Source organism: Rhynchophorus ferrugineus, unplaced genomic scaffold (assembly GCF_030347505.1).
Source record: "Rhynchophorus ferrugineus isolate W39M unplaced genomic scaffold, kcgeb_rfMv2 rfM4, whole genome shotgun sequence".
Classification (NCBI taxonomy): Eukaryota; Metazoa; Arthropoda; class Insecta; order Coleoptera; family Curculionidae; genus Rhynchophorus; species Rhynchophorus ferrugineus.
This window is the reverse complement of record NW_027472583.1, coordinates 43,750,506-43,762,626: the sequence shown is the minus strand read 5'-3', so window position 1 is coordinate 43,762,626 and position 12,121 is coordinate 43,750,506. Positions and strand designations below refer to the sequence as shown.

The 12,121-nt window shown below is 29.5% G+C and overlaps 1 protein-coding gene across 1 annotated transcript in view; it reads left to right on the top strand.

The window, feature by feature from the left end:
• LOC143195345 (sodium channel protein 60E) overlaps positions 1-12,121 on the top strand; it is a 301,968-nt gene that overhangs the window by 211,187 nt on the left and 78,660 nt on the right.

Sequence of the window (12,121 nt, the reverse complement as noted above, 5' to 3'; positions counted from 1 at the left end):
GGCATCCCGTTCGTGAAAAAACTTCAGAAATATTCTAAATCACTCTAATCTTACCGGATTAGGCCACTGCAAATTCAAGCACGAATACCGTTTGAGTGGTGATCCACCACCTCTTCGCTCGAGAGGGATGCAATCGAACGAAACTCCTACAACAACTAAGCCTTGAAATCAACCTTGAGAATTTCCTATCACTACGCAACATCAACACCTTGTCTCTACATTCGAAGATTTAACATAAATATTATTTCAATATTATTAACAATACCCAGCTCTTGGTTCTATAAGTTATAAACCCTAAAAGCTGACGAATCCCAATTACGGAAACTAATATAATAGATAAATAATATTCTAAAATATCTACTGTTATAGATGGATCCTGTTATTCTTGAGAAACATTGAACTATTTTATATCATTTCGCAATATCGTATTCCCGGGCTAAGTTCCTATTTAACTTCAATGTTACGTAAACAAATAGAATTTGAGATTCACAAACATATGTTTAACATAGATTTTGAAATGTTAATTTTATGATATCTATTTACTTCAAGATAAAAATGTTAACAGCACTATTATAGTAAGTGTATTTTGACCAAATATATGTGTTGAAAATGCAAAGTATCAATATAAACCACTGTTAAAAAATGATATTTCCCTACATAAAACTAAGAATTTTCAATTTAGTATACGTTATTTAGTGTATATCGATCTTGCATTTAAGACATTTATGATATTTACTGGTCTATTTGGAAATATCTGCTACCAAAGCCAACACTTTTAGCCACTTACGATGATATTGCTCCATTATATCTCAATTATCGACATTGGTTTCAATAATTACAATGTGGCGATTTTGATGTTAATGACAAATAATAGCCTGGAGAGCCAAAAAAAATCCTGAGGACAATGGTTTGCAAGACTTAATATATGAAAACCTAATTTAAGCCATTAAAAAACTTTCGGACTACTTAGTTATTGATAAAGATTAGTTAACTATTTCCAGAGAGCAGACCAATTCCAGATCGGAATTTCTTCGTGGTCAGTGTGAGCTAACTCACGGAAGCGGAATATTCATCACCATAAAGTCTTGTTGTATATATGGTGGTATAACCAAGGTGTAGTATATTTCGAATAGCTAAAATCAAAAGAAAATGTTACTGCAAATGTCTAATGGCCTCAATTGAGCAAGTTTAAGAACAATAGCGAGTAACTGAGGCACACATATACTCTTGCAGGAGATAACACTGGGTCACCCGTTACAGGAGTTGCCAATAATACACTATTGCAGCTCCAATAGGAACGAAACAACGATTATCACTTGTTCAGATAATTTCAGCATGATATGGCTCGTACATGATTTCAAAATGCTGAAGAGGTATGAAAATAGATAGATGATTAAATCGTTACTAAACCAAAAACTTTCTTTCGACACAATGGGTAAAATTTGTAGAAAATGAGCGAAAATATTTTATTAACATACATTGTACCAAATTTTCTCATTAAGTGCATTTTTATATTGAAAGAATGATCAGAAGAAATGTAATCACCTAACATAATTTAAGTTTAGACCAGTGCTCAAGAGATATTATATCGGAAATGATATCCTGTCGAAAACTGTAATTTTAATAATGTGTTCAATAAGAAACATCAGCACATATTATAGCTTCGAGAATATCATTAAATTTCTCATTCCAAGTTCCAAGCAACTCTCCTAACTGTATTCTCTATAATGATAACTCTGCTCAATTTCAATGTGTTGTTAGTCATATTTGTAGATGAATATCGTTACGTTTACAAGACTCTTACACCATTATAAAAACTGATTTTTTTATAATCTACTAATATAGATAAGAGTAATTGGTTGTCGCTTCCCGTGGCTTTTCCGCATAAGTAAAATAGTATTTTTTTGTTATTTTTTACGAGATAGTATAATAATTTACATTCCCAACTTCCAAGCACTTTACATAATGGCAACTGCCACCAGACTCTTTTAAAGTATATTAAATGGTAAATCGACGTTCAGAATTTTATGGGACCTAACTTGTATGTATGTTAATTGGAAAACTAGTTGAAGACATTTTCACACAGCTAGAAAATTTACAATTTTAAAGTTTCCTATGGGTTTAGATTAGCTGTAAGACGAATAAAATCGTAAAGAATTAGAACCTTTAAAAATGTCTGGTTACTTAAGAAACACCTTCAAATAGTTGGCCAAATAACATAACAAAAATTCAGACATTATAAAATAACGCAAAGCTATAATATACTTTGTATGAGTGGGGGTTTGAAAGTCTTTTCCGACAATCAAATGAAATTATAGCCATCAGACTATTTCGCTTTATAGTACGCTGATTTTTGCTTTGATATTTATCATATTTTATCTGTCAAAGCAACTGGTCATTGTAATAAAATAATTGACCTAAATATAAGAAATTCGTATCAATAACTGAATGAATCTTGACCGAGAATGAACCCTGGCACAATTAAATTATATCATCGTTTGAGAACAAACCCTGTTCTAATTATGTCTCTTTTGCCAGGTCCCAGTAAGTAGACAAACGCAGGTGGTGAGTGCTATGCAACTGTACGAAGCTCGTTTTCTAGTCACCGGTAGATGCCTTAGGTTCGAACCACTATGAATGAGGCTGATAATGTCTAGGGAAATAACTGGTGATCGAACCGATAACCGCTTCGCGTTGTTCTCGAGCCTTCATCGCCAGTTCTTTCCTTGCGAAATTCTTCCGATGTATAATAACAGTAGGTTTTTGATTCTCAATTTTGTTTTATAGCCCAAACTAATTGGAATCTAACATAGCATACTTTTCTCACTATCTTTTTTGCATGTTCTTTTACAGTTTATCATACTTTTTCAATGCATACGCATGTATCAATTACTTAGATTAGATATACACTCTACAACTTAATTACTTTCCAATCAGAATTACAAACATATTTTATCAACACGCATTTATGTACATTTATGTATAAAATAATAATGTACATTTAAAATATATTTCCAACTGGAGATTTTTTAAAACTCTTGACAAATTAAATGTGTAGAGATTTCCTTTATATATACAATTGTTGGAATTAATTCATAGCCTTATATTCAAATAAGCCTCAGTTATGGTGTCAAGTCTATTCAATAGTTTATGGTAGATTATACCATTATGATCTCATAATATACTCAAAATTACCATTTTGATTGTTGGCCTTCGTTTGTTGTTTCTATTACCATTGTTTTCTTGTCGTTAAGCAACAGCTAAAGAAGGAGTAACCCTGTTTTCAATTTATAAAAGAGTCAATATTCTTCCTAGCTCATCACTCTTTACTTATTTAGCTATATATCGACTTACCACAATTACTGTAAATTGATAGCCACCGTCAACAACACCTCCAATTCTACATATTGTTCTTTGATACTTCTTTGATATTGCAGATCACCATTTTATTGCACTCGTAAATCACCCAGATTGAATCATAAGTCTTCCATTATTCTATGCAGTTCAGATATAAAATTGTAGACAAATGTTTTGCCTTAAAATATCAAATACCCTTTCGCCATTTTGAGCAACAGTTGTTCAGCTGACGCAATCTTTTATAAAAGTCGGGTCCCAGTTTCTGCCAATCATTTTCTGCAACTGTTCTTCTAGTTTAAAATAATGAGTTATGAGAATTCTCATTATTTCTCCTTTAACTGAAAAGAAAACCATATTATACAGCTTAAGAACAATAGTGCAACATTAAGTTGATAATTTAATACAAGGCTATAAAAAATTAATTGCAACACAAGAAAGGAAACAAACTGAAGACAATTACGTGAAATATACTGGTACGCTATCAATCGAATTGCAAAAGTTTAATAAACGGATTCAGTAGCAGTTATAATTAAATAAACAATATATATATATATATATATATATATATATATATATATATATATATTGGTTACTACTTTTCTAGTCTCTTAGTTCAGGTAAGTTTTTAAGAAATTAATAACATGATTCAAAATGTTATATATCCTTTCGAAGAGTAGAAATAAAAAATAATAATGTTAATAACTATGTCATCAAAATCATGTGACTTAACACCACTTGGCTTTATTTGCAATTGCTTGGCGTTTTCCTTTGGAAGTATGTTGTAAATATCATATCATCTACCCTTAGCCCGAAGAAAATATCTTCTTATTGACATTGGCAGTGATCTGTTCTGTCTCCAATACTGTTTGTTAGTCTTCATTATTCTCTGTCAGCTTAATCTTATGTTTTTTGAGGCTGACAATTCTTCCATCGAGAAGGTTCACTCCGACACAACTTTGTGGTTTTCCTTAGATTATCATATTTTGATACAATAATTTTAACACAATATTATACCTAGACGCGCAGAATTTGTCCCAAATATCGTACCTAAAATACTTCAAACTTACTGATGGGAGACTGCAGCAGTGTTCACATCTCCGAACCATATGGAAACGTTGGCAAAATAAGTGTAATATTTCCTTCCCTTCGTTAGCACTCACATCTCAGCCAATCCAGTTTATCTCTTCAATTATGAAAATCACTTTTTATCTCCGTTAATTATCTTTGAACACTGATCCTTGTCCTATGTATTATTGATATTTACTGTTGTTGGTGATTTAGCTGTTGTCAATATGGTCTTTCTTTAATTTTGTTTTTATTATATGAGCATATTATTCAATAATTTGGACTATATCCTCAACTCGATTAATAATACTTGAAACCATTTCTTAATGAAATAAAATTAACTGGAACATTCACTAAGCCATAAAATTAATCGAAAATGAAATAATTACTTAATATAATAAGTTAACTGAAATTATGTGTTTTAGTCAAGAAGTAAAAAAAATCCATCAAAGAAATTACTATTACATATATTTATTTAAATTTATATACGTATGTATATACATTGTGTGCATATATGTAACGCTTGTGTATATGAGTAAACTATGAATATTACTGAGCGTACACGAATGCACATGATTAAATATATATTTCTACATATTTTATTTAAAAAAGGAACAATTTTAATAATAACTTGTAAATACTAATTAAGTTAATCAAATGTTACTGTGAATTATTAAACTTATAGATATATAGAAAATAATTGGTAGTCAAATTTATATCATTACTATAAATAATTAGATTCCTTAATATTTATTAATACAATTTTCTAAGATTTAGTGATTAAATAGTTTATTTTTAATAAAATTTGCAAAAAATATTTGTAATAACGATGTGAATAAATTTGCAACATACAAACCAATATATTAAAATTTCGTAATTCTTAATAAAAGCTGAGGATTATTCGGCTAATATACTATGAAAATGTATTTAAAATACTATTAAAATATTATATCTGTTTGATTTGATGATTTTTATAATTTAAAAATCAATAACAGTCAAAAATTTACATCAAAAATGTTCCTGATTCCGACTTCATTTCGTTGCTTCAACAGTTCTAAAAATAGCGTGCATTTGTTTTTTTTTCAAGCGTTGATACGTTCCGCATTTGTTTCGTAAAACGTCTTTTTTCTACGCTCCATTGTTATCTTGATTAAACTGCTAAACAAAGGAGCGCCCCTTCTTCTTGTCAGGATCATTGTCGTTCTGCAGTCGCCTTCCTTAATACACAGCGAGTAAATGAAAAATATTATTTGAACGGGGACGTAGATCATTGCGCGGTTAGAACGACAAATTTGCAATTTACATTTTGCATCGTTTATTCGTTCTCTTGTCTGATGACTACGAAGTTATTATAATGGCAACTAAATGAGAAGTCTATCTGAACTACAACTTTTAAACAAATATGTATTTGTTAGCGGATGGTGAATCAGAAATAAATATTCATGAGAATTTAATGAAGCAACTAGTTATTCGTAATTACAATTTCAAGAATTTTATAGACCAGCGACCTTTATTCAAGCGCTTACCTCCAATTTATATTAAGTATATTAACTAATTTTACATTTTTTTCTTCGCGTTTAAAACTATAATTAAATGAAAACCGACAAAAATCTCATTTAGTACTGTAATGTATACAAAATTCATTCACAAACTATTCTAAAAAGTAGATCAAAACATGACATTTATTAATTAAGAACGGAGTCAAGTCGTACTTGTATCTTACAATGATTTAATTATAACTTAAGAAGAACTACCAAACGAGACGTTTAATATTGTTATGGGAAGTTTTCCCACATTTCATATTTATGTTTTTTTATTGCTTAAGTAATTAAATAAATTAACTTAAGTGAGAGTTCAAGCTTCAGTTATTTAGTATAGAATAATCGAAAAATATAAAACAAATGTGTATGTAGTACAGTTTCATATCTGTTTATATTAACCGAATTTGTCCTTATGTGTCCTTTGTTATTGAAATCTTAACTTCTTCAGACATTTTACGATAGCTCCATTAGCTGAGTGCAAAATGATCTGTCAAATTCATATGGCTTGAGAATGTATGGCGAAAAGGCCAAGTTATTGACAACTAAAGTAACGCCTGCCATTGTAAATCTTAAATGAATTCCATCGGTGGAAGTACTTAAGATCAGTAATGATCTGCTGAATGGGCTAAGTTACGGGACGTGAAAGAAAGAAAATATTGCAATAAATGTAAAAATTATCCTATGGGAATAATAATAAAATAATTCCGAAAACACATGGGTCAATATCATAGAACCCTATCTAAAAAAAATAGGTTACTAATATTACCTGAAGCTTGAGCAGATATGATCAGTCGCAAGGATATTAGAAATATTACCGCACAAACAACAGCATATTGGCTGAATATTGTCACAAAGCGCCCGCTATGGATCAATGATGAAAAACCATCATTCACTGCAAATTATGGACAAAGAAAAATTGAATAAGATTGCAAGTCATTATATACAGAAAGTAAAAATAACTAGATTTACCTATATATAATGGGTAAAAAAGTAAGAGAAATTGACATAACAAAAAAACATAACACTACATCATATGAATCGTAATGTTCAGTAAAGCTAACAGACTATGAAAGAGCATGATAAATGTCTCAATATAGCAGAATATGAATAAAATAAAAACAGTCAGGCATTGAATAGGCAGCTATAAGATCTTTTGTGGCATGTACTGCAGAAATTCGGCCTAATACAGAGAAAACTAAACAACCATTTGCCGATTTGGTTAGGCCAGATATCAAGGCGACAGGATAGTTCACGTATGTTAGTAAACATGAATCCCTAAATGTAACAAAAATCTACTATTAGAGATACCCAAAATGAGGACACTTTGTAAAATTTATGGAAAAATGGCTTTATGGCTATTGCAGATCATTACTATATAAAAATGGAAAAACATGCAAGATGAAGACCGTTAATAAATGGGTGCTGAGTAAAAAAAGGAAATTAAACAAGCATATCAGTAAAGAATAAACAGAAATACCATTAAGTCCAAAAGGTCCAAGACGCCACCTAAAAAAATAAAGCGACAACTTATGTGAAACAATCAATGCACGTCATCAAAATTCATACATCAACGCGTCGCAGTACTACCGCATCAACTTATAACCACTAATTATCCTCAATAATATTGAGGGAATTTTGCAGACTTTTGGCAACATGGTCACCAACCCAAACCGAATTTTTTGGCTGATTCGATTACATGTCCCGATATATCAGACAGCACTCATCTATTTTTTACTAGGATAAAATGAGAGGGAAAAATCCGGTTTAAAACATTTTTGACGTGCATTAGCTGTTTTGTTGCATTAGCTATAGCAATGTAAGATGTAGAAAAACGGTGAAAAGAAATCGATTACTCATCAAGCTTAAAGAAGGAAGAGAACCTTGATTAAGTTCTCTTTCAATATTTGAATCAAGCTGCACAATGATTTGCACCAAAAATATTATTTATATTCAAATTTAAATCATTGTTTTTGGAGGTTCTAAACCAATATCCACATATTATTCTGACAACGCCATTTGTTTCAAATCAGATAATTTATTCAAGGTCTACACTATACTCATTCTATAAATAGGTACTCAATATAGTACGTAAATGTTTCAAAGATATCTTTATTTAGTGTCTTTATTAAAAATACTTTTTTGTTGGATATAAACCTTAATTACAATTAGACTAAACATATCTTACTGATAATTGCTTCTAAATGTAATAGAAGGAATAATATTTATTTACGAGTACAAATTTCTATACGTAAGATTCGCAAAGAAATAGTTTAGTTTTTTAATTTTATAAAGAAACGAAATTAATGTTAAGGTTCTTAATAAGACAAGTATAGATGATGTCAAAATAGTCCAAAAATTATTAAAAAGTCAACTAAAACCAATAATTTAAGAAGTTTATTAAAATAAAATATATCATATTTGTTATATATGACTTAAAACCTTTTTTAATTAAAAAAACTATTTAAATTAGCATTTAATTTTTATGAATAATATATAAACTTTGAAACGTCAACATTAAGAAAAAAGAACATGGAAGGAATTATTTGTACCAATAATGATTCCTTTTTAACCAACCTAAAATAAATTTAAAAAAACATAAGTAATAAAATAAAAAATAATAATAATAAATAAAATAAAAAAATAATGAAAATAATTTAAAAAAATTATAACTCCATGAAAAGTATTGCATGTTAATTAATTATCAGAACCTGCAGTTATTATACATCAAAATTTTCAAAGGCTGTATCAGCGAAAAAACGAGCTTACATCTTTCATTTAACAATAATTTAGACTTGGTTTATAATCATTTACTAGACGAAATCGATTTATTTCAGTCTGTTCCTTCTTTGCGTTTGTTTTTGCCCTGTTAAACTGCTAGACTCTTAAACATCAACTATTTTCCAGAAGTTTAGCGGAATATTAAATCTTATTCATGTAGATGCTATTTGAATCGGATGATTGATGATTTCTAGCGAGAAAGATATAAACGAGTCACAATACCTTTAAAATGAAACAGTCGAAAAGAAGCGACGGAAGCTCATCAATCAACTGTCACGTCGAAGATTTGTTTCGGAATGCTAAGCCTACTTTACTGTTCCTTGATTATTTTAGACTATACAGCTTAAATAGTTCTTAATAAATTATTCCCTTCTTAAATTAGAATTGACCGAATGCATGATCTGTAGCGAGAAAATAATGCTTTTTTGTTTTTACTTAAGGACGATTTAACAAAACAAAAGCATTATTGGCCTTTTTTCAAATTCAATAACCGAATAAGATTGTAGGATAGTGTCGAGTTTTCTAGATGTTCTAACTGGATATTTTCAGAGCCTCCGGAACTGAATTCAAGATTTTTCGTCGTGTGATGGTCTTCAGTAATATGGAAAGAAGAATGGAACAATCTCAATCCCAAGTGTTTTTATTTCCTAGAGTTATTATCGCTATTTTATATCAATATATAATAAACATAAATTACATAATAAATATAACATTTTCGTCAAATCTGAAATATATCCAACAACATCAAACAAATGTATATATATAATTTATAATGATAATGATATGCAAATTTAAAAATGTGTAAATATATTTCGATAAGCTTTTGATATTTACCTTAAATAATATTTTTCTTCTCTAAATTTTTCTCTAAATAAAAAATATAAAATTGTTATTCCAAAAATGTCAATATTGAAAACTTTTATTATAGAAAAGCTAATAAAATAGAATAGGAAAGAAGTCTTATGTATACGTTTAAATTAAATATTTGCATACTCATATAAATGTCCATAAAACATCCACGAAGCCGCCATAGAAAAGTTTATGGGCTTCAATCTAATAGTTATATCTTATAACCACCAAACAAAAATGCAAAGGTGCCTTTTATATAATATTAGAATTGTTGAAACCATTTTGGGGATCTTATGTTAGTTTCCAAAGTTCGCCAACTTTTCCTATATTTTTCATATTTGAATTTCACGTATTCTTAAATAAGAAATGTACTGGTTAATCGAGAGATATTCTAAATATGAAGTAGCACTAAAACATCAAACCAACTAGTAATCCAACGCTGTCAGAAACAACTTCGTCGATTAATTTCGAATGTTTTGGCGCTACTTAACCAATGAGTACAGCACGGTGGCTTCGATATAAAATGGATCTACAAGGTTCTCGAAGATTTAACCTAAAAACATGAAGGAAGCTTACTAAATTACAGCAACATGGAAGCAATAAAACTACTAGGCAATGCGCTGTCAATATTTCAGTATCACCATTGGCTGACTTAATGTTAAATTAACGTTCTTCATATATACCTCTCAAATGGTTAAGGATTACAAAGAAACATGACCGAAAAAACTAGTAATAGTGCACCAATATTCACAAAATTATCAAATCGGTGAAATATTATTTTATAATTTATATTATTAATATAAAGAACTTTTCTTTATTTTTGTTTTAACTATTTTGATGTTTAGATCCCACTGATGTTAATTAAGTTATGACAGAGTTAAAAACAATTAGTTTTGGTTTAAAAGCAATAGTGCTATAAAAAAATGCTTTACTAAAAGTAATACATAACTGTACATATATTTACAAAATACAATAGTTACAGCTACAATTAAAGTTAACTAATTCAAGAATAAATTCAAAGAGGAGAAGACAAATATCAATTATTTGGAAATATAATGAAAATTTTTAAATTTGTATATTAATATATTAATGTATATATTGCCAAGCTACATTTTACATACTTGATATTGGGTCAAAGGAAAACTACTGCGATATTTTTCTAATACAAAAATATGGCCCATCTTTACTACCATAAGCAATATACAAGAGTATTTTGTTTTTTACAAAATAAATTATCTAAGTATATTGCATCAGTGCATTGATGAAACTTAACTCTACTTTTGACAAACAGTCAGTTTGCCTAAAGATAAAAGTTATAAATATCCTCCAAAAACTATTAATAAACATATTAAAAAAATAAAAGATTTTTATCACAGATCAGCTGAAATCAACACTAGTAGGAAAAACCGATACAAAATCATTCAACCAAAAGCCAAAACAAAGGCAACCATTATTAACAATGAAGAAATTTGATGAAGATGTACCTAGGTTATGAAATGTGAAGGGTTTGAAATAACCATATTTATTTTAGTTTAAAAAAAAACATTTTTAGGAAAAGAAGAGGTGGCTTGTGTAAAGGCAATACTGATAGTGATAGCGGTCATAATAGTCATCGTGCCATTAGGTCCTAACATAATTTATCAAATTTCAACAGTTTACAACTGATAAACTAAGCTAGCGCAATCCGCTTTTGGTAGCCCTATACCCTGAATTGCTAGCTTCTGTCCAAATTCCAGTGGACTATGTTAGTTCATAGCAGCTTCATTGCGCCTTAAGTAGCCTTACATCTTCAACTGTGAATTCATGGACTAAGGTTATTTTTCTAATTTTAGTCTTTGAGTACCATCACTTCACCTTACAGCTTCAGCTATGACACTTCTACCCTAATTACATTTAAAACATCGAGTAACAGCAGAACTATGGCCAATCCAACGTCAACCTGCCTACTTTCCTTGATAATTAATTTTATTTTGGTTAATTGAATTAACTTAAAATAAAACAGCGTCTTGATCTCCCCAGAATCCTACCAACAGCGCTAGTTATGAAATATGAAGTGTTTAAAAGAAGAAAAATTTTAAAAAGGCTTATTTTCAAAAGATTCATCTTAATGAAATAAATGGTGAATTTTTGAACGGCGATGCAAAACGACACTGAGGGTTTAAATCTATTCTAATATAAACAAAAACCTTTCGTCTAGAGGCCTCACTCCTCACACCATTCAGTCCATCAGGCAATAACATAAACCCATCAGTCTGTATCACTTTATGACACATCTTTACCCTTTATATATACAATTTGGTAGACATTAGAGAAGAAAAGATTACAAATGGCTTTAGGATCATCTCTTTCTTTAAATCAATTTTCAGTTAAGATGATATATTTCAGGGGACGTAGGACAATTATAATAATTGTTTTAGAATCTCAACTCCCTTTGGAGCTCTCAATTTTTCAATTGAATAAAAATGGAAAAACTCTGATATAATATTGCAGTAGTTATCTTAAACCTGATATCTAGAGTATAATTTTTAATT